Source organism: Rhipicephalus sanguineus, unplaced genomic scaffold, assembly GCF_013339695.2.
Source record: "Rhipicephalus sanguineus isolate Rsan-2018 unplaced genomic scaffold, BIME_Rsan_1.4 Seq566, whole genome shotgun sequence".
NCBI lineage: Eukaryota > Metazoa > Arthropoda > Arachnida > Ixodida > Ixodidae > Rhipicephalus > Rhipicephalus sanguineus.
In genome coordinates this window covers 1-23,023 of record NW_023615524.1, presented here as the reverse complement: position 1 = coordinate 23,023, position 23,023 = coordinate 1, and the positions used below count along the sequence as shown (strand labels likewise).

The window sequence follows — 23,023 nt, the reverse complement described above, 5'->3', positions numbered from 1 at the left end:
GGGCGTTTGTCTGAGGCGTCGCCTCTTCCAAGTCAGCCTCGTCCATGAGCAGGTCGGTGGTGTCGTCGCTGCCCCCGGGCCCTGTCACGCTGGCGTACGTTCGTTCACACTGCCGTCTTCGTGACCGAATCGCCGACAAAAGCCACATCGCGGAATGCGGCACTCGCGGCGGATGTGGCCCGTGCCCCGGCAGCGAAGGCAGAGCGGAGCCCTGCCCGGCACAACAACAAGGGCGTGCTCCGGACACACTTAACTGGTGTGGCAAGTCGTCGATTTTGACGCCGGAGTGCAGCTTCAGAGTCACAAGCTCGTTGTAGACCCTTTGTCGGTCAATCCCTCGGCCCTCCAGCGCTCCCTGACGATGTCGGTGACTTTACCGAAAGGCGTGAAGGCAAGGCGCACGTCCTCGTCAGGCACACTGTGGAGCAGCCAGTGCACCTTCATTCGGACGTCCCTGTTGGCCGGGTCGATGACGATACAGCGCTTGCTTTTAACTTGCAGTTCACCGATGCTGACCACTTCTTCACCGTTTCAGCGTCCTTGAAGGTGACCGCCCACACATGGCTCATGCGGTACGCCCCCAAGGTGACTACCTCGGGAGTACCGAATGTTGAGCCAGAGCGTCGCGAAAGTCTTCTACCCGGAGGGCCAAGCACTGACGTCCGCGTGCAAAAACACAGTATTAAAATAAACCGACCTGTGGGCAAACTGGGCAGAACAACCTGGTATTCGTTTTCCATTGCAGATAACCTGTTTCCGCGACCGAGCTTGGCCGCTATCGCCGCTCCGTCGCTCATGAAAACACGTAAGTACGCTGTCGCGGCCGGAAGTCTTCTCCACTCGGCCATTCTGACACACCTGTCCCAGCATGAAAAAAAGAAAGGAATGTTTACTGCTAATATTTAGGTAAAAAAAGCAAGAATAATGTCAGAAGTGGGATTCGAACCCACGCCCACAGAAGTGGACCAGAAACCACAGCCAACCCGCATCGCTGGGCAAGGTTTCTCCTTGAGTCTGGCGCTTAGACCACTCGGCCATTCTGACACACCTGTCCCTGCATGAAAAAAGAAAGGAAGGTTTACTGCTAATATTTAGGCAAAAAAAGCAAGAATAATGTCAGAAGTGGGATTCGAACCCACGCCCACAGAAGTGGACCAGAAACCACAGCCAACCCGCAACGCTGGACAAGGTTTCTCCTTGAGTCTGGCGCCTTAGACCACTCGGCCATTCTGACACACCTGTCCCTGCATGAAAAAAAGAAAGGAATGTTTACTGCTAATATTTAGGCAAAAAGCAAGAATAATGTCAGAAGGGGGATTCGAACCCACGCCCACAGAAGTGGACCAGAAACCACAGCTAACCCGCAACGCTGGGCAAGGTATTGCCTTGAGTCTGGCGCATTAGACCACTAGGCCATTCTGACACACCTGTCCCTGCATGAAAAAAAGAAAGGAATGTTTACTGCTAATATTTAGGTAAAAAAAGCAAGAATAATGTCAGAAGTGGGATTCGAACCCACGCCCACAGAAGTGGACCAGAAACCACAGCCAACCCGCATCGCTGGGCAAGGTTTCTCCTTGAGTCTGGCGCCTTAGACCACTCGGCCATTCTGACACAGCTGTCCCTGCGTGAAAAAAAAATAAATGAATGTTTACTGCTAATATTTAGGCAAAAAGCAAGAATAATGTCAGAAGTGGGATTCGAACCCACGCCCACAGAAGTGGACCAGAAACCACAGCCAACCCGCATCGCTGGGCAAGGTTCTCCTTGAGTCTGGCGCCTTAGACCACTCGGCCATTCTGACCACCTGTCCCTGCATGAAAAAAAAGAAAGGAATGTTTACTGCTAATATTTAGGTAAAAAAAGCAAGAATAATGTCAGAAGTGGGATTCGAACCCACACCACAGAAGTGGACCAGAAACCACAGCCAACCCGCAACGCTGGGCAAGGTATTTCCTTGAGTCTGGCGCCTTAGACCACTCGGCCATTCTGACACACCTGTCCCTGCATGAAAAAAAGAAAGGAATGTTTACTGCTAATATTTAGGTAAAAAAAGCAAGAATAATGTCAGAAGTGGGATTCGAACCCACGCCCACAGAAGCGGACCAGAAGCCACACGCAACCCACATCGCTGGGCAAGGTTTTTCCTTGAGTCTGGCGCCTTAGACCACTCGACCATTCTGAACCAGCAACCCATACGTAACAAAAAAGGGTATCTGTACTGGGAATAACTAGGCCGCAGAATTGCGCAGAAGGGGTTTTTTTTTTCTTGCGGGCGTAAGAAGGACCGACGTGCGAATCAGATAGGGTGGCTGGAAAAAGCCGCCGAAACCTCAAAGAAAAAACGCTTTCGCGGGATATGCGCGGCTGATGAAGAATCATGTTTGACAGCAGAGGGAACTACACCATGTCGTTTCTCGTTGCAAACGAGATAAAAAGAATTGAACGTTCGTGTACAATTACAGTGCGTTTGTCGTCATAAATAATCTGGAGTGTCTCAGTACAGCGTGCCTCAGATTCGTGCCGCAGTTTGGGTGCAAATAACATTTTTTTTGGCGCGAATAACTAGAACTTTTCAAATGTTGCTGTCAGACACGGTTGATGCAATAACACCTCAGTGATGCGCATATCTTTTGTCGAACGGGACAGTGGTATCGAAGCGCTACGTTGAGGCAGACATATTTCGCTGAAAAGGTGTCAAACTTCCTGGTGTCTAGTGTACTTGCCAAGGAGGACCAGTACTCTTTGTAACGCAAAAGAAGAAAAAAAACTTGGATAAACAGATTCCCACCGCCCGTATGATACGTATACTTGAAAAAAAGATTCCTCACTATCTTCATTCTTCTCTGACGTGCAGAAATGTTCGCCATTGGCATCACGTCGATGCTTACAAAGATTTTCGAGTCTCAGCTCGGGATCCCGTCGGAAACAGTCGCCTACCTATCAGTAACATGACAATTGCCTACGTTCACGCCAATGTTCAGTACTAGCATTGACGCTTAAGGTGAACGGCCAGTGCGCACGCATTATCTATCTATCTATCTATCTATCTATCTATCTATCTATCTATCTATCTATGATCTATCTATCTATCTATCTATCTATCTATCTATCTATCTATCTATCTATCTATCTATCTATCTATCTATCTATCTATCTATCTATCTATCTATTATCTATCTATCTATCTATCTATCTATCTATCTATCTATCTATCTATTATCTATCTATCTATCTATCTATCTATCTATCTATCTATCTATCTATCTGCATACTCTCTCTTCGTCGGTCGGTCAAGCGGTCAGTCGGTCCTTGCGTCACCGTGCAAGGAGACGACTTCATGTAGCGCTCCTGCAAATAACGATCTACGAATGACACTGCGAGCAGATCGTCGATCTGTTTTACCGTGTCAGGTCGGGCGCTAAACGTGACTTGCAATACGACTCGCGTGCAGGGCCGATCGTGCTTGTAGGTGGGGGCTTCGGCGCCGCCATTGGCGGCGCCCTTGTGGGCCGTTGGAACCTGCACTACGCAGGCATGATGCGCCCCTGCATGTACAACTGCTGCTTCTCCTGCTTCGGCGTTCTTGCCTTCCTCTTCAACTGACCGGAGAACACGTACACCACGCCTGACGGTTACGTGGGCGCACCGTGAGTTTCTTTTGCCACATAGCCATAGCGTACGCATAGGGCTTAATTTAACATGAATAGGAAGTTTTAGAATTGTGCGCGCAAAGCTTTCCGCTTTGCTTGCACGTTTGTCGCCACTGCGCATGCGTCGTATGCAATCCACTTGCGGTCCCCCGTAAAGTGACGGAAATAGCGGGCGACCGCAACTAACGCTATCTTTGCGTACGCTATTCTAAAACTGCCTAATGTCTTGGCGAGAAAAAAAATTGCGTGATGTCAGCGGCTGGTCGTAAGATTTCGAAGTGTGTTACCTAACGGCACAGTTATAGGCTGAAGCGCCAACGTTTGCTCATTCGTTTCTTTTTTTTTTTTGTTCCTTACGTCGTTGTACTGAAAGACCAAAGCAGATGACGCGTAATAATATCTGGGGTTTAACGTCCCGAAACCACGATATGATTATGAGAGACGCCGTAGTGGAGGGCTCCGGAAATTTCGACCACCTGGGGTTCTTTAACGTGCACCTAAATCTAAGTACACGGGCCTCCATTTTCGCCTCCATCGAAAGCAGATGACGCGTGTCCCGTTGTTGCAGTAGCTGACAATGTAGTGTTCTCCAGTGCAAAACAAGGAGGGACAAGGCGTTATTATCCCCTACGTAACTGCTACAATTGTGTGATCGCTAGTAGTGCTCTTGGTTATGAGGGACGCCGTAGGGGAGGGCTCCGGAAATTTTGACAATCCGTGGTCCTTTAACGTGCACCTAAATTTAAGTACATGGACCTCTAGCATTCTCGCCTCCATTCAAAATGCGGCCGCCGCGGCCGGGATTCGAGCCTGCGACCTTCGGGTCAGCAGTTGAGCACCACAACCACTATACCGCCACAGCGAGTTACCTCGAACTCATTTTCTACTATCCGAGCACGCAAGGGTGTCTTCACCGGATTACTGTTTGAACCAGCTGATGGATGCTGGTACGAACACTGTCATAGAATTCCAGCATGTTGCCATAGCTCCGAGTGTGTGGTAATCACGCTGCGCAACACGAGACGAAGAGCCGAGGTGGAAGGCGCAGTTTTTCGTAGACTTACGTAATCGTGTCCTCAACTTTGCAAGAACACGTCGTGGACACGAGCTTTTTCCTCTTTCGGTTGCAGGAGACCCACAAGCTTCAACTTGAATTGCAACCTTGACTGCAACTGCACATCGAGCTACCTCAACCCTGTCTGCGCCGCTGATTCCGTGGTGTACCTGTCTCCGTGCCTCGCAGGCTGCCACAAGGAAGTACAGGCGAAAAACATAAGGGTGAAAACATTGCTTACGCGAGATAATATTTACCACGAAGAGCTAGCACTAGCATTTGTAGTATTAGCAGAAAACGTTGTATTGTTATGTGGACAGCTCTGGACATGTAGTACATGTATACATACATTGGCACGCTTTCATTCGAAGTCCAGAAGATTAAGCTTTTCACTTTATGCGCAGTGTGCTTTTGCGCGATTGCAGTTTGCGTGACACCATGCGAGAGAATTGCTGCTCACCACCACGTGTCTTATCTGTCTTCTTCACTGAAATTCAGTGCGCATGGCTTCGATTTACTGAGTCCGTCGAACGTTGCATGGCATCGCATGGGACTATAAGAGAAACACCATCGTGCGTGAAGAATATCAGACTGGTTGTGCACACTAGGACGTTTTTTTCCTTTAATGTGAACCTGGAGCGCAGTACGCGGTCATTTTCGCTTGGCATTCCTATCGACATGCGGCCCACCTGGGCTTCGAATCGGACGCGTGACAAGAGCAGACTCGCCAACAACCATTGGACTACAATGGCTGGAAGTGGGCAGCATATTGAGTAGCGCTAATAATAACTACAATCCTCATTCATAAAATTTTTCGTTAGTAAGCATTCTTTGCCTTTGGCCGGTTACCTCCGCTGAAGATAGGACCGGCATCAGGTTTACCTGAGATGTTATCTTGCAAACGGTTATCGCAAGATACTTTTCGTGAATACGGGCCAAGAAAAGGAAGCATCTCACTCACCATGGTTCTATAGTGTTATGGTGCTTGAATGCTAAACCGTAGGTCGCGGGATCGAATGCCAGCCTCGGTGGAGACATTTCGATGCAGGCAAATTTCCAGATGCCCGTGTGCTTACATTTAGGTGCACGTTAAAGAACCACAGATGGTCGAAATTTACAGATCCCTCTACTACGGCGTCTCTCATATTCATAGCGTGGTTTTGGAATGTAAAACTCCAACAATTATTAGCAAACATATCATGACAAAAAAATTCCGTGTACTTTGCACTAAATCGCGCAAAGCTTGGTACAGGGAACCACGGGCCCGTTGCCACCCGTACTCCCATCGACCGACACGTCTAGCTTCGAGATGCGCGGCTTCCTCCTCGGGAGTACGCAGCCAGGCTATGCACATAGAGCGGAGGTTGCGCCGGGGTGCTCCGTCAGTGGGTCTGGCTTAGCTACTGCGCGTGCGCGGCTTGGCCAGGTGGTGCGGTATCTGGTCGCTAGACGACGCGATGGCTTGCTTCCTCTTTCTTTTCTACCTTTTTTCTCTCTCTTTCGCTGATATTTTCTCAGTCTCCTCTTTCTTTTTCTTTCTGCATTTCTTCTCTCTATTTCTCTGTTTAGCATTCTTTCTGTGCTAAGCTCTACTCTTTCCCCTACTAATTTTCCTCCTCCTCACGCTCACTTTCCTTTCCCACCGAGATGCTACACTATACTACACAAGGCTACGCCATGCTCTGCTAGCGTGCCTGGATAGCCGAGTGGTTAGGAAGCTCGCCTTCGGTACGCGGGTTCGAGTCCCGCTCGTGAAGAATTTTCTTTCTCTTTCTTTCTGTCTCTCTGTTGTTTCTCGCTTTCTCTCTGTACTCGTTCTCATAGGTTATTACAGGCCACGTCGGTCGCGGTGAGTAGCAGGTATTGCCCAAATTTCGTGGCGCATACCGGTTCACGATGATGATAGTTTCGGGCAGGGTCACACACTCCACACACTTCACGCCGAACTGGAACAGCTTCGGTGTTAAAAAGCAACGAATATATTAAAGGGCTACTGCAGCCATGTTTTCCAAGTTGAAACCGGTTTACCCACAGCGCTTATTTTAGATGCGAAGTATCTTAAGGTCGAGCTCAATCCGGCGGTGGTGGTGGTGGTGGTGTGCGGCGTGACCACCCTTACTGCGCATGCGCATACCCTCTCCACACACCTCCTCTCCACTCACCCTCTCACCTTCCCCTCTCCACCTTCCCTCTCCCCTTCCCCTTCCCACTTTCCCTCTCCACATTCCCTCTCCCCTTCCGCTCTCCACTTTCCCTCTCCACATTCCCTCCCCCTCTCCACTCTTCCTCTGAAACGCGGGCTAGACATGCCGAAATTCTCTCCTGCGCGACGCCGCGATGAGCTCGAGCGCATGCGCGTCCCCTTCCCTTCTCTCTCCTCTCCTACGCTGCCCCCCTCTCGCCCGCCTGTCGACCGCGTTCCCCGCTCGCCCTGTGAGAATTAACGGCCAGGCTAGATGGAAGATACGACGCGCGTAGCGTCCCTCTTCGCGTTTCCACGACGCGAGGTCGGTAGCATGCCCAACGAACGCCAACGGAACGCGATCGTGCAAGTGCTCCGGCTTCGCATCGCCTCATGGTCCCCTTTAGCGGGAGATGGTGTAATTTTTATGCGGACGTAACGAGGGGTGGCATTTGAAGGTAGTTCACCTATGAGTAGTCTTTTGCTATATAAGTAGAGATACGCAGTTTGTTTGCTAAATCTCCATCATCGTCATGTGGACGGTTCCAGCTGTACAGCGAATGCTCATGTGTCAACGGCACGCTGAACGACGCGGACGTGAGTGCGGAGTGGCCTTTTCTGCAGTCCGTGCAGGCGATTCGATCTCGCTGTCCCGTCAACTGCCCGCTCCTCCTCGTCTACCTGCTCGGTGTCTTCCTTTCGCTCAGCTCGGCCCTTCCTCAACGCAGCGCCGGCCACGGCGGCGGCCATCAGGTGAATCGGCCGGCTTGGCGCGTTGTCTTATAACATCTGTTCTTGGAGTGCACTTTTGAGAATGAGGCAGCTGAAAAGCTGCATTCAATAACAGCTGCAAGCAGAAAAAAATATCCATGTAAATTCTATTTTAATAATTGTATAAGTGATGCGTATGCGTTATGTTGTTGTGTAGGTTACAGGTTTCAATCAGATTGAACTGAGAAGAGGTTCTGGATGGAAAATGGAAAATAGAAAGGTGGGGGAGTGACCTAGTAACTGTCTCTCAGTCGAGGACACCACAACCGCGTCACTTTAGGGGAAGGGGGGCAAAGGGAAGGAGGAGATAGATGGTGGGAGGGAAGGGAAGGTCACAACAGGTAGAGGGCTGGGGGCAGAGGAAGGGGGAGATCCGTCGTTGTCGTTGCTGATCAGGCGTTGAGCACGGCCTAGAGGTGGTCTGCGAGTTGCGCGGCATCAATGTACTCGAGCACCGCGCGTAGGGCACCGCGAAGACGGTCCATGGCTCCGGCCGAGTGCAGCACATCGTTCATGGTCGCGCAGGGTAACCCTTGCCTCCTGAAGGCGCGCGCGAGGTGCTCCCGTTGCGGAGCCAGAGCTGTACAGGAGATGAGGAGATGCTGGAGTGTTTCTTCCTCACCGCAGTCACCGCATAGGGGTGAGGGAGCACCGCGAGGGTGGTGCCGGCGCTCGGCGGGCCAGACAGAGCCGGTCCGCAGTGCGAGCAGGAGGGAGCGCTCCTTTCGGTTTAGCATTCCCTCGGTAGATAACGCGGGGGGCAGCCGGAGGCTACGCGCGCGTCAGGGTGGCTGCGAGCGAGCTCTCGCCGGATGTTCTGGCGTGCTGAATCTACGGAGTCCGCGTACGTTATCAGCGGAACCGCAGGGTTGTGTGCAGTCCTCGCCAGGTCGTCAGCAGCTTCGTTCCCCGCGATTCCAATGCGTGACGGTATCCATTGGAGAGCCACGTCGCAACCGTGTTCTCGCAGTGCGTGCAGTTTCAGGGCTACACGCTGTGCGAGTGGGGGGGGGGGGGGCGCTCCTCTTTGGCGAGCTGGCGTAGTGCCGACCGCGAGTCTGTGAAGATCGCGGCGCGATTGATGTGCGCCGATTCACGGATGAGGTCAGCAGCGAGGTGAATTCCTACGAACTCCGCCGTGGTGGAGGACGCAAGGTAGGCAAGCCGGCATTGGCGCTTCAATGCCAGCTGCGGTGCCGTGCAGGCAGCGGCCGCAGAATGGTCCTGGAGCACGGAGCCGTCAGTGAAAAACTGCAATCTTCCTTCAGGTCATGTTCCATTCTTGCAGCGGCTTCTTGTGCGATGGCACAGGCGGGTGTATTCCGCTTGGAGTGGACCCCCGGGAGCTCGAACCCGATGGAGAGAGGCACTCGCCGATGAGAGGGAGGCCACGGGGGAATCTTTGGGGTGCTCTCCGCAACGATGGCGTCGAATGTGCTGAGTAGCAAGCCAACACGGGAGTCGGGGCAGTGCGGGCAACCGAGATATGATGACTGTTCCATCCGGTGCACGGTTGAGGCACTCCAGGTGGTAGAGCGCGCGCATTTCGCCTGTGAGTGACGCCGGCCAGGCGCGGGTCTCCGCGAGTGTGTCCGCAATGCGCGAATTTCGCCGAAGTCCGTGGCAACATTCGGAGCACTCGGCGGTGGTCGGCGTCGTCGATGGCATGCCACTGGATGGGGCGCAGGAGGCACAGGGGCAGGCGCGTAGTGCACCTTGGCCCACCCAATGGCCCCGTAAATGGCCATCGCGAAGGAGGCGGGGCATCCGTCGCCTCGCGCGAGTATGCGACGCACACACGGCGCATTTCACGACGTACACGGCCTACCTCGTTGTTCCACTGGAGTCTGTGGTAAAAGAAAGAAAACTTTGTCCCAATAGGGAAGGGCTCGGAGGTAGAGGGAGCGGAGGAGCCCTCCGCTACCCTCTTGTCCAATCATGGTTCTTTTCCGGGATCTCGGACGCCGAGCTGCACTTGACAGCCTCCCACTGCTCCTTACTCTAAAGGGGCTCTGCGACACCTTTTTAGCATGATCAGAAGACGCCGCGGATTGGTGGTCGAGGCTCCTGAGAACATGTGAGAGAAATATTATAACGCAGAACGAGTAATAATAAAGTCAGCTAGAAATCGCTCGCTATTCTCTCGACAAATGACGCCATGAACCCAAATGACCGCGCCGTAAACACAAAGTCCACGGTCATGCTGATTTGTGCATCGTGAGCTGCATAGTTACCGCGGCCGCAGCGGGATGCCGCGACGTGCCCGAGCGCTTGCTCGCGATCACACTGAAAGTAAGCCGCGCTTTCGAAGTAAAGAAAAAAAGCTAACAAACGGACGTAGCTGCTTGTCCCCTTGCCATCACCCCACTTCCCCGTAGCTTTCAGCGCGCTCGCTGGTACGAAAGGAGAGAGAAAGAATCTAAAGCGTGCTACAAATCCCGGTAACTTTGGTCGTACTTGATGAATTCTAAAAACTTTGCGGCAGTCATTTCGTAAGACAATGAACTCCTTTAATGAAGCCATTCGATGATTACTTGTGGGGACTTCCAATGGCGGAGTCAGAGTACGTTTTTCTGCTCGTTTTGAAGCAAGCTTGTTCGAACGACAATGAGGGCGGGAGTCAAACGTTCCAATGAGAGAGTCGGAGCGGATTCAGAGCGCGAGTCACTCCGTGGAGCAGGAATAGTTGCTCCGCCAAAATCGGCGGATTGGGCTGAAACTCGGTGTGACGCACTTCCTTAAACACGGTTGCCTGCTATGGGGCGCCGCCGACAGGCGTGTGTTTTATCAGTAATGACGGACGACATGGATGGCTCGGAAAATAGTGCGGCACTGCTTCCGCTGTTCGATGGCGACAGCTTCGAGTCAGAAAGCTCCATTTGATGCACGAAAGACTCATCGAGCAGCGACAGCGACGCTGAACTTGCCACGTGCGAGCGGGAATTCCACAGCATCAGACAGCGGAATGGAATAACTACACGTAAGGCATTCTGGAAAATTCGTCGCTTGAATGAAAGAACCTCCGCTTCCGCATTGCTCCAGCGGCGCGGGTTGTGTTCCGATCTCGGATTTGCAGGTATTGCTCTATGCCAGAGTCGAGTGCTCGCTCGCCGAGACCATCGGCTGCTCCGACTCTGCCATTGGAATTCAACAGTGGAAAAGCTTCGCGGGGCCCCTTTAACGGCATCGGCCTAGCGTCTTTAATCTTTTTTTCTACAGTGTTCGTCAGCGTCTTGAACGGCTCCATGCAATGTGCATCCCGCGACCTACTGAACGCGTGCTTGGCATCAAATTTTAGTAGTCAGAATTTTCCTTATACGTACGGTCCTTCAGGTGGGCTTTAGATGTTGTCCTATAAAGAGAGCTCCGATTCAAGTACCACGAAATTCAACGAAGCCTACATAAAAATAAGTAACTAACTAAATAAAGTTGTACCCCACTGGTATAACACACACACACACGCACACACACACGCACGCGCGCACAAAACAAAAAGAGACACCTTTACACTGCACCTTATAGAATATTCTTTATGTTCGTTAGGTGTTGTCTTCGTCAAGGCAGCGACTGCCTTGACGAAGACTGCAATTGCTTGACTGCAGTCTTGACTGCAGCTGCTGCGTTGACGAGTCCACCTGTCAAAACGTTGACTCCAGCGTCATCCCCTGTTAAACGATTTCTAGTCAAATCTAGAGTTTATCTTTCCCTGAGCTTCTGTCTTTTTGTGTCCATTACTGCGGTGTGTTAATTTCACAATTGAAAACAGGCGCTCTAATGTGGTCAATTGCAAAATTGATCCGTGAAGCTTCGTTGAAAAGTTGGCGTCACCATGCATTTTTAAATTCTTTTTCTTTACGTATAGCTATCGATTATTCCTGCTGACACATCAGTTCTGTTCCAGATATCTGAACTGTCTGTCATCATTATAATAGACAACGTGGTTTAGTATATGATGTTACGCAAATGATCTTGTACCTGTTTAATGAAATAAATAATTATTACTCAATCAATAACATTTGCTGGCAGGCTAGTTGGTGATGCATAGTTCACAGGTATACAAGCACAAACGTAACAAGGCACAACGAAGAGAGAACAGAGGGTCAGCACTCTGTCCTGTGTATTTTTTGTTTTGTTACGTTTTTCATGGTGTACCTATGAACGACTAATCAGACTAACAAAGTTCGTCAATATGCGTTTCCTACAGATGCGTTAAGCCCGCTGAGAGATCGCTGGCCCTTGGAATCCTGACAGTCATCCACCGGCTCGTAGGTGAGTGTTTCGGCCTTGCAAGTGGTAGTCAACCGCTTTGTGCTATTTGTTTGTGCCAGTGCCTTAGCGTTCCTCTGTGAAGCTACGGTAGACGGTCATATAGAGGCCTTCTCAGCGCTCAAGAGCTCCAACACATTAATCTAATACGTAAGTGTATGGTATAGTGGACATTCAAACAAGGGACAATGCACATTCAGGCAAGTTTTTGCTGACACTCCCTTAACGGTTGGGCCACAAGACATAGTTAATAATGGACTGTACCAAAAAAAAAAGATGTGGCAGCTTCGCGCGAGGGTGACGAAAGCGATAGCGAGAGTTAGATTTAGCGCTGCGCTGGAGGAGTCTGGCGTATGCTGCTGTACATGCGCTGCCTGTGAATTCTATTGCCTTTTTAAAATTATCTATGCGGGAGTGAACCTTGAAGACTTGATCAAACCGAACTAATTAGCAGAAATTGGTGGTAGACGGGAGAGAAATGCGCGAGCTTTACCTTTGCTTAACTCTAATTACATTCAATTACACTGATACCCAAGATTAGCCAGCAGTAGCCAGGAAAAGGTATCAGTAGCCATAGCCAACTGTACTGGCTATGGCTGCTGTTGTAAATATTCAAAGGAAGAGGAGGCATTTGTTTGCTGCAAGAAAAATTGGGAAGCTACTCAACGCATTACAATGAATATAATAATATTATTGTTGGGGTTTAACGTCCCAAAATCACTATTTGATTATAAGAGAGGCTTTAGGGAGGGCTTCGAAAATTTTGACCATCTGGTGTTCCCTAACGCGCACCTAAATCTAACTACACGGGCCTCAAGCATTTTCGCCTCAATCGAAAATGTGGCCGCCACGGCCGGGATTCGATCCCGGGACCTGCGGGATCCCGGGACTAGACCACCGTGGCGGGTCACATTATAGTGGAATAAAAGGATACTCACTAAAGACCCGTTGAAGGCGTACATCTTCCAGAGGCTTGCGGTTTCGAAGCGCGTGGCAGTAGTAAGGTTAGGATGTTGTCACATGATCGTGACAACATCCTAAGGCAGCAGTCAGCGTGTTCAAGACTAAACTTTTTTAGTTGGGCGAACCTGTGCCCGGAAAATGACAAGCCAACGGGCCAGCAAATCACACTGTAAACCGATAGCGGCATGAACAGTCGTCGACCGTCGAGTAATCTGACCATCAGCGGAGCGCGTCGTTTTTGTAGCGGTATATAGCTACACTTGCCTAGCCGGAGCCGATTTCGCGTGTATCCTCATGAGCCGTGCTGCGCATGCGCGAGGATCAGTGATGTCACACAGCTGGGTCACCGGAGCTGGCATCTCACGCGCTCTCCGACACCGCCACGCGCGGCTCACCGCTGCTTGTCTGCGGGTTCAGGAGGAGTGGCGTCGTAGCCGCGGCAGACAAACTGGCGCCGCTGGCGCCGGCGCGCGGGCAGACTCCGCCACCGCCGGTCGGCGCTTTCCAGAGTGACGTCGTAGCCTTGGCAGATGTATTGGCGCCAGCGCGCGCGCAGCTATTCACCTTCGTTGTGCAGTCGCCCTCTGACACTGCTGGAGCCGCTTGATAGCGCCTCTGACTGGCGTTTGCAGGTGGGTAACGCCATGGAGAAGGAGAGCGCAAACGCTGCTCACCGGTGCAGAAGAGCCGAGAAGCTTATCTCATCGGATCCCGAAGTAGTTGCCGAAGTAGTAGCGGTTCAGCGTACGAAGAATGAACAGAAGAAGGCTAATAATCCTAGACAATCTGTAAAGCTAAGAATAATCAGCTGAACGTTTGGTAACGCTACGTATATCCTGGCATAGACGAGCTAAGCCACTGCAAATTTTTATTAGGCAGTCGACCTTGCAGCGTTATCTCTGGTGCTCGCGTGAGCTCTCGAATAAACTTGACTGTTCACGTCCTGCGCGTAATCTTAACAGAGAGATCTCAAGTAATCGCGAAGCTTCTCAGTCATTGCGGCGCGGTCTGCGCTGAGCATTGCTAACAGTTTTTGCGGCTGAAACCCGAATACGTCAAACTAGTTTATAAACGCGCGCGGCGATAACGGCAAAAAAAGCAGGGATGAGATTGACAGAACAGGAAGTCTTTACAGGACATGGGTGACAGCACGTCAACAAAACAATAACTTGCAAGAAGAAAAAAAAAGACAGGCAGGTTGTTAGACGTTAGTTTAAGGAAGCAATACGTGGTTGTCATGAAAGGAGAAACGTAGGTGACTTCAGGCCGCTTCAAAACGAATGATCATTCCATTTGAAAAGTTCAGTATTTCTACATTGTTAATTTTATTTGTCATTCTTTATTTGCGTTCTCATCCTGTTATGTGTCACTTCCATATTTCTGATTATTTAGTATTTATTGATTTTTGCCACCGTTTCCTTCTCACAGTTTTCTTGGTGTTTGTTCCGGTCAGAGATTACCAAACCTCGTACCCCATTGACAAAGTATGGATGGAAGAGTGCAATAAACACGCCGTGTTAAAATAAGGACAAAAGAAACGACATTGTTGCTCGACCACGTTCGCAGGCTCCATCTCGGCTCCGGTGATCATGGGCGGCATCGTGGATGAGACGTGCCTCGTGGCACCGACCGTGCGGCTCCAGCGGCAACTGCATCGCGTACAAAAACGAAGACATGGCACGCGGCATGTTCTACGCACTGATCGTGATGCTCACCATGTCCATGCTGCTCTTCTACCTGTCCCTCCTGGCGCACCGACGCCACTCGCGAAGGCGCAAGGAAGCCAGATCGATGCTCGCGGTTTACGTGGGATTCCGCTCGCCGACCATCGCGTCCCTGATCGACGCTGCCGATCCGTCGCCTGCACGTGAGCGATGATTGCCTGCAGGGAACTGCGGTAGCGCCGTCAGCCACACAGGACGGCCATTGCACTTTGTTTACTTCTAATATGCACAGACATCTTACTATGGACAGAAAGATGTTTAAATGTACTTAGATGCGTACGTGTACTTCAATGCAATGAAACACGCCGTGCGAGCGATGATGATTCGATTTTCTTTTTTTTTCTGCTGCAAAGGCGAGATATGGCCTAAGAGCGGCAATATAATGGCGGTGAGTATACAATGAAGTTGCGTACTGCGAAGTGCAGATGCGACGCGACTCTAAAAATGCCAATGGGACACGCGATGGCAATGGGACTATGTTTTAAAAGAACCATTCTCTCATGTTTGCCGATTTTGCATTTGTGTAGTCGTTGTCCTCATAACTCCCCTCTCACTGGAGCTGTGAGCAATCAGTCAAGACCCGCGTGGATAAAGTTAAATCACTCAACGGCTATCACTAGTTAACGGATACAATTTGTAAAGTGAGCCAACTGGTTCCATCGAGTTCGCTTATTCTTTTATATAATGGAGAAGTGAACTTTGGACATTTGTGTGACCGCGATCGAATTCTCAAATACCCATTGTCACAGGCTGGAACAACTAGTCCACTCCCAGCGCTTCAAGTGGTCCGCAGGGCACTTGCACAGTGGCGCCTAGCTACTAGAATTTCACAGGTACTGGAGGTAGCGCAATGGTAAACTGCATTTCCCACGCTGAAATTACCATCGAAGGAGGCGCGACCAGCTTGATATCAAAGCTGCGCAAAATGCCTTTTTAGCCTTAGCTACATGTGGCTGGAGGTATTTGTGGCTGGAGGTATTTCAACTTCTTAACTTCTTAACAAATGAATGGACGTCATATTTTAGTTATTTCAGTGCGAACCAAGATTACAATAGTTCCCTTCCTATGCGACGTCTTGTCACCATATTATGATCAGAGAGCTCCGCGCTGCTGAATGACTGACCAGGATGACGAGCACTGGCCTGCGACATATATTCATTGCAACTGTAAAATGAAGCTTTGTTCGAAAATTTTTGGCTTTTCATGACCGTGGCTGTTACTCCCTCGCTGAATATGGTGCCTGACCGGTCGACGAATCGCACCGCTTTGCCTGAACACAGTAGCCTGATCCGTCAATTTTGAGGCCACCACCGAACGCATCATTTTTGTGCGCCCACACCAGCTGAGCCCAAAACCGGAGCAGAGAAGTACTTGTGATACTATCCAGTGGCAACATAAGCTGCGGGAAACTCGCGGCGAGACTCCCTGCTGTCGTACCCGGCCTACTCTACTTAACCCGCAACAGTGGAAGCGGGCCTGTGCATGCTCTGGCTGCACATAAGGCATATATTTGATTACTTATCAGTACTGACGTCAAGATTAGGAATGGCCACCCTTCTATAATATAACCGATAAACGAACGAGCGACAGGTCGCAGTACTCTTCTTGTTAACTGCGTCTCGACTGGCTACTTGCTATGGCACTGGACACACGGGTTGACACAATAATTATGTCTTCGGCAGCCTTGTCCTCAACTGGACTGCTTCAAACCGTGCGGCCAGTCATGCAAAGTTCGGTAATAATATTAGCATAGGATTTCTAATACAAGACCGAAGGCAAACTAGATGGCGATCACTGTTGTGCGACAGAGAGACTGCCCATGGTGTGCAACTTCTCTCTCAGTGTGTACGATTCCGGCGTATTGTCGAACTTGCAGCCTGACATGCTCCGATTCAGCCGTGATGCAGCTACGTGTGACTTGTTTGACTGCTTAAAACGCCACAATTTCAGAATTTGATGATGAAGTCCTAAGATATCAATCTGGCTACGCTGAATATCGTGGAATTCGACATCCGCTGCAGTGGCCTCAACATTTCTGGTTTCGAGCTGCTTGTCATTCTTCGTGTGACATTCCAATTTGTTGCTATCGCATTCATCGCTTCACCATTGCGGCGAAACTGTGACTTCTTTTTTAATACGAAAGTGTTTTATGCCGGGGTCCACGAAGACTTCACTGACGTATTTCCGTCATGGATATCACGTTGTAAATTGTACACTAACAGATGACAAAGAGAAAAATTGAACAAAATGTTCCGTCGCGCGGTAATCGAACCTACAACCCATCACTCCGCAGCGCGCGGCGGTAAATAACTCTGCCACAGAGCGTACGTTCTCCAGCATGCTAACGGCGAGTTATTTATATACTCTATTTACCGTTGGCGGTACTCGGAGCTCAGTGGCACTTCATCGTGTACTAGTTATCACTAGCGAGATGGCGCGAAGGGCACGAAGGGCGCGCTTTAGAGGTCGTCGCCCCGCTTGTTGCCATGCGCGCGTGCCTACTGCTTATACCATCTGTCTTTTGCGCTAAAGGGTGTGGTCGCCCGTGCGCACCCGCTTATCTCGTAATGGAGGCGGTTTGTACGTCTTGTGCTTTCACCGCATAGTTTGCGTTGAAGTTACAGAGCACACGAAGGCCACCTCGCTCGCTCAGCTGCCGCGTTTGCCAAGGGAGCGTGCTGCTCAAACATCATAAAGAAGTAACAACTGTGGCATTTGTTAGTGCGCGCTCATCCTGTGTATACTTGTGCGTTTGTTTCGTGCGTCCTTCTTTGTTTGGGCAGCGCGCTTTAATTGTCGAGCTGTAGCAGTTGTTCGCGCTCGCCCTGTGTGTGTTCTTTTAAAGCCTCCTTTGTGCTTGAGCAGCGTGCTGAAAGTTTTGGCCTGCTTGCAGTTCTTCGCGTGACATTCCAATTTGTAGATATCACATTCATTGCTTCCCCTTGCGGCTAAACTGTGACTTTTTTATGTGCTTGTTGATACCATTTTTGCGCGGGGTTCACGATATGCTTGTACAGGTACATGTTAAGAACATCAGCTACTACTACGGCTAGATCATGATCATGGGCGTTATAGTCGTCGGGATGGAGATGACCACTATAGGCGTCAGCGTGGGTACATCCACGTCAAACGGTGCTATAGCTGCCAAACGCCAAATGACACTGTACAAGCTCTCATATATCAGTGCGCAATAAACGCTGAACTACTTCTGTGAAGCGCTTCACTTTCGTGTTATACCGACTCCTATGACAGAGGAGTCAGCCATCTCTTTTTTGTCTCTGTTACTTTGTATTTTTTCTCTGTCTCTCTTTATAATATTTGCATCTTTCTTTCTCTGTCTTTCTCACTCATTCTATCTTTTTGCTCTTTCTTCCCATTCTCTCTCTATATATTTCTTTCTTTGTTTTTCAGTCGTTATCTCTGCTTTTTCTGTCTTTTTTGTGTCTGTTTTCTTTCCTATTTTTTTCGCTCTCTGTCTCTATCAGTTTTTTTCTATTCCTTCCATAGGTCGGCAGAAAGATTGGAGCTCACTCACACTCACTCAAGAAATATATTTTGCGCTGAGGGCTCAGTCGGACTCAGACTCACCAAAATTTTCCCCAACCGGACTCACCCGGACTCAGACTCACTAAACTTTTTCTCAACCGGACTCATCCGCACTCAAACTCTTCAACATATAACTCCGCCAGACTCACTCAGACTAAGACTCACGGCTTGACCCGAGCCTGAGTGAGCCTGAGTGAGTCGACTCATGAGTGCATTAGCGTCAGATTAGCTTTTTCTATCATGGTGTCAATGGTCTTAAACAACGCCAATATCTGACGTAATCTACGACACGTGTTTTGATCTTGTACCTTCATATACCAGTTATCAGTGGTTTCAATCCAGTAAGAGCATTTTTATGACATACACGCCTCACGCGAGATATTTTTATCAAGAACTTCTTGTGAAAGAGCTTGCGGTGTAGATCATGACCCCCACCTCCACCCCCACCTCTGATCAACAAATACTGAGGTGGCGCATGAGCGCTAGTGGGTTGGGACATGTGTGAATAGACCTGAGTATACACGTAAGGCGATATAAGACTGATTATAATGCTGATGAGACGACAGGGCCATACTGTGCTCACTACAAAACAGGTGATAGGCGCCACCGATCTCTCGAGGCGTACTCCTCGGTGGAACGGGTGTACGGTGCTCGGTTGCTGACCCGAAGGCCGCGGGTTCGATACCGGCAGCGGCGGTCGCATTTAAATGGAGGCGAAATGCCAGAGGCCCGTGCACTGTGTAGTTTTGGACGTAAAACCTCACACATTATTATCTCTCGAGGCGGTTTTTCTGGGGCCCACAAGGAAACTGGAGGACGTATTGAAAGTGCTTGTTGACTGTGAGAAATGTGTACGCCTGCTGCACGCTGGTGAAGCACACGCAGTTGAATGTCCTGAGTCCCTTTCAGAATAAAATAAATTTGCAATTCTCTCCAGAACATCGATCCAGGTGTGTTGTTTTTGTTTGCCTTCATTTTCGTGGTGTTTTCACACCTGCATGCGTGTGTTAGCGGCAAATACAATGCCGCAGTAGCTTTTAAGTGTCGTTACGTTACCCTTTTAGATTCGAAGCACCGAAAAGATTTTTCCTTGACTTTGCGAACTTCCCAATTTAAGGAAATAATTCGAGTCCGCGTTAATCACCTCATTAATTGGAGTTGGGCGCGTTCACAGGTACTAACGCCATAATTGAGCACAGGGGCGTGTTCAAACCCCCCCCCCTCTCCCCGAAATTTTTCAGTTTTGCTTGCGTATATAGGCACGCACACATACAAACGCACGCACGAACATACATAAAGTATGGTTGAACCCCCCCCGAAAAAAATTTCTGGCTACGCCCCTGATTGAGCATATATAAGCTGTACCAACAGTCTCGTTAACACTCAGTTCATGATAATATATCTATAAATGGTTTGATATCGAAGCAAGAAACGAAGTATTGTTGACGGTGTAAAGTGTACAAGTACACTAGTATTGTCGAACAGCGACTGTTCGACTTGCACGAATTGATTTGAACAAAGTTCGATTTGTTATTTGAAGAGACAGGCAGCAAGGGAAGGCAAAGAGTTAAAAATGCCCGGAACCACTCGTAGAAGTAATTATCGATTGGGATTTACTGCCTCCCGAATCGATCGCCGGAAAACTTGTTTTCGAGTGCGTCAAGTACTAGTGGAGGTACAGGGGTTTGTCGCACACTTGGAGCGCTTTCTCTCTGCGTTCATGCGCGCTAGTCGCGTCTCTCAGGACAGTTTATTAAAGTTTGACCAACCGACCGACCGACCAACCAACCGACCCACCGACCGACCGACCAACCAACCATCCCACCATCCAGAAGGGCTACCCAGGGAGGAGGGATGACAAAGGGGGAAGAAGCTACGTCACGGGCGCGTCTTCACCTTGAGCGCGTGCGCGCCCTGGACCGCTATCGCCCTCTCGCGGTTTTATTCTGATAGCGCGCTTATGTTGCTGTGTGCGGCTATAGTGTACAGAAATATGGGGCACGTGTTCAGGGAGAGTGGTGGCTGCCGCAGTCGATATCGAAAGCCACGAGATGGCGCCACTACAGCATGGGCTCTCACATCGTGCACCGCTTCCGATGCGCTTCGTTGCTTTGCATACGTCGCGCTCAATAATCAGATTTTTTTATTGCTAACACGTCAGTGGGAAGCATATTTCTCAATGGTTGTGGTTGTACATGCATACGAGACAGAACGAAATGCAATAAGGCTGCCAGGCACGGTCCGAAAGAAAAAAATCACAGCATATCCACGGGGTGAATGATGATGAGTGTGGCGAAGCTCCGGAGGGAATCATCGGTAAACCGTGAAACTCTTCCGTGAAATTCGCCCAGTACATCATATAAAGAGCGTGAAACACCGTGTACATATTAAATATCAAACTTTTATTGCACTGTTGGTTTACGTGGACCCCTCATTATCACCGCTTTGTGATCGGGGAAATGCAGGGAAAGTGTCCGCTCCCGAGCGAAAGAGAAAGCGCGCCAAGAGCGAACGCCTTGTCTGCCTCCATCCGGCGACGAGCGAAAGAGAAAGCGCGCCAAGAGCGAGCGAATTGTCTGCCTCCATCGGGCGACTCCGAGCGAAAGAGAAAGCGCGCCAAGAGCGAGCGCCTTTTGCGATCGCAGGCATCCAATGACAAGCGCCAGGATGGATGGATGGATGCTATGAGCGTCCCCTTTGTAACGGGGGGTGACATGTCTGCCACCATGCTCGAAGAAAAAAGAAAAAAACTTCCTTGTTTTATGCTGGCCTTATACCTTATATACATTGATTAAATCTATGTTATTACCAAAAAAATTATAAATTCACGGTCTATCTCTCTGCCTCTTAAGGCAGAATGACCTTATCTTTTCCCCATTATTTATTTTTGTACTTTATCTCTACTTTTCTGCCACTAAATACTCTAACCGTCTCTTACTTATTTCTATCGCGGATGTGTTCAGCTTTCCATTGTTGTCCCTAAAACCCAAGGCTTCCTGTAGACTCGTGCCCACACGTATACCTGGGTGAATATCGCCACATTCAATCAGTACATGTTCCATCGTTTCCTTAGTTCCCCCGGAGCATGTACATTGTTCTTCTTCGTTACTGAATCTCGCTTTATAACTACGCGTTCTAAGGCAGCCCGACCTTGCTTCAAACAGTAAAGCGCTTAAGTTCCCCTTGAATTATCATAATTCGCATTATACAAGCGCCATCTGTCATCTCTAAACAGCAACTCTAAAAAATGCACGAAACGCCATCTAGTGAGCAATTCATTAAACTAGAGCTCTAAGAAATACATGAAACACCATCTAGTGATCAATGCATTAAGCTAGAGCTGGATATACATAATAGTACGAAGGAGGGAACGACCCACACCCTAAAGAGCTTCGCCCCTAAAAGCAGTGAGTAGCAGATAACAGCGAGAGTGAAAGCTGCCCAAGGAAAACTCCCTGCAGTTTCGCAGCAACTTGGTCCATGAACGAAAATAAAGTTTAGGGAGATAGATGAAAGAAAGGAGAATCTATGAACCCTGATGATCCTTGTTAAAATGCTGCTCTAATGGTTCGGAGCCCTGCACCCTGCCACAACATTGATTTTCTTCGTTACGCGCGCTTCACCGCTCTTGGCTGTTGTCGAAGGTTGCATTGTGCAATAATAATAGGTGGTTTTACGTGGCAAACCAAGATGTTATTGTGAGGCACGCCGTAGTGAGACTCCGGAATAATCCTGACCACATGGAGACCTTATTTGCTCGTGTGTATAAACGCGCACACAAAAACACACGAACGCGATGATGCATAATGGATGGTTATCAGTTACTGATATTTTATCAGTTCATGATAAAATTGTCGCAGTGGTATCTTTATGAACAGCGACTGATTGTTGCGTGCAGCTTTTTCCGGTTTGCCTCTCGCAACTGGTTGAGACCCAACATGAAGTCTTGTTAGTATATAAAACCTTACCGCTGCTGCCCTGAGTAGGTCTGCGTGCTGTCTGAAGCCCAGGGTATACAGTCGAAGTGTTTTCTTGCAAGCCACATCGTGCACATCAACAACGATGTTGCTTCACAGCTTGCTTGCTGAAAAAATAAATATGCCCGCTAGTTTCTTCACAGCGTGAAATAATGCATCAGACGGGGAGAGAAGCCCACATCTCTCACAAATCTCTGGGAACTAACAATTTTCTCAAAACGCACTGCTCTGCACCAGGTGAAAAGCAGTGCCGTTGCCGCCGACGACTCGGCATTCCTTCACTGTGCGATGGCCAGCAGGAATTGTTGCATCAGGTTTTCTTCCACGCGCGCCGCTTCACGCCATGCATCGCGAGCGGGGGCGCCTGAACACACTATTCCATATTCTAGTGCACTATAGTGCGACCCGGCATGTGGCAAGAGGCGTATTTGATCAAAACGCCGCTTTTGGTCTATGTCAGCTGTCGGCCAACAGCGGCAATCTCTTGCATGACGGCATTCTGAAGCGAGTGTATGGGTCTCTGCATTAAGATAGGGCACTTGAGAAAGTGGCAGCTTCGCGCTCCGCTTGTGAACTCTTCTTGCCGTGCACGACTACAAGATATGGCTGCGCAGTTCTCAGCAGCGCCTGTCTTCCGCTGTGTGTGTTTTTTAGGGGCGAAGCTCCTTAAGGCGGCACCCGTTCGTCCCTCGTAGTCGTAGTCGTAGTGCGTAACCAGTCTTACGCTTTGACCTCCAAGGTGGTGCCGGTGGGAGATTTTTCCTGTGCGTTGTTGAACAATAAAAAATTCGCAGCGTTACCTAAAAGCCGACTTCTTCTGTCTCTCATTCCCATTAGCAGCCATTCTTTACCTCCAAGGTAGTGCCTGGTGAGATTTCTCCTGTGCG

The 23,023-nt window shown here is 49.6% G+C and overlaps 7 non-coding genes across 7 annotated transcripts; all 7 read right to left on the bottom strand.

Annotated features, from left to right (window-relative positions):
- Window positions 1-925: 925 nt before the first annotated feature.
- Trnal-caa (transfer RNA leucine (anticodon CAA)) lies at window positions 926-1,044 on the bottom strand. Its single transcript has 2 exons — window positions 1,008-1,044; window positions 926-971 (listed from the first exon to the last, which is right to left on the bottom strand). It is a non-coding gene; the product is annotated as a tRNA-Leu (tRNA).
- Window positions 1,045-1,114: 70 nt separating this feature from the next.
- On the bottom strand, window positions 1,115-1,234 carry Trnal-caa (transfer RNA leucine (anticodon CAA)). The gene is made up of 2 exons: window positions 1,197-1,234; window positions 1,115-1,160 (listed from the first exon to the last, which is right to left on the bottom strand). It is a non-coding gene; the product is annotated as a tRNA-Leu (tRNA).
- A 69-nt stretch (window positions 1,235-1,303) lies between these two features.
- Trnal-caa (transfer RNA leucine (anticodon CAA)) lies at window positions 1,304-1,423 on the bottom strand. The gene is made up of 2 exons: window positions 1,386-1,423; window positions 1,304-1,349 (listed from the first exon to the last, which is right to left on the bottom strand). It is a non-coding gene; the product is annotated as a tRNA-Leu (tRNA).
- A 71-nt stretch (window positions 1,424-1,494) lies between these two features.
- Window positions 1,495-1,614, bottom strand: Trnal-caa (transfer RNA leucine (anticodon CAA)). Its single transcript has 2 exons — window positions 1,577-1,614; window positions 1,495-1,540 (listed from the first exon to the last, which is right to left on the bottom strand). It is a non-coding gene; the product is annotated as a tRNA-Leu (tRNA).
- Window positions 1,615-1,685: 71 nt separating this feature from the next.
- Trnal-caa (transfer RNA leucine (anticodon CAA)) lies at window positions 1,686-1,804 on the bottom strand. The gene is made up of 2 exons: window positions 1,767-1,804; window positions 1,686-1,731 (listed from the first exon to the last, which is right to left on the bottom strand). It is a non-coding gene; the product is annotated as a tRNA-Leu (tRNA).
- A 71-nt stretch (window positions 1,805-1,875) lies between these two features.
- Window positions 1,876-1,994, bottom strand: Trnal-caa (transfer RNA leucine (anticodon CAA)). Its single transcript has 2 exons — window positions 1,957-1,994; window positions 1,876-1,920 (listed from the first exon to the last, which is right to left on the bottom strand). It is a non-coding gene; the product is annotated as a tRNA-Leu (tRNA).
- A 71-nt stretch (window positions 1,995-2,065) lies between these two features.
- On the bottom strand, window positions 2,066-2,186 carry Trnal-caa (transfer RNA leucine (anticodon CAA)). Its single transcript has 2 exons — window positions 2,148-2,186; window positions 2,066-2,111 (listed from the first exon to the last, which is right to left on the bottom strand). It is a non-coding gene; the product is annotated as a tRNA-Leu (tRNA).
- Window positions 2,187-23,023: the final 20,837 nt, after the last annotated feature.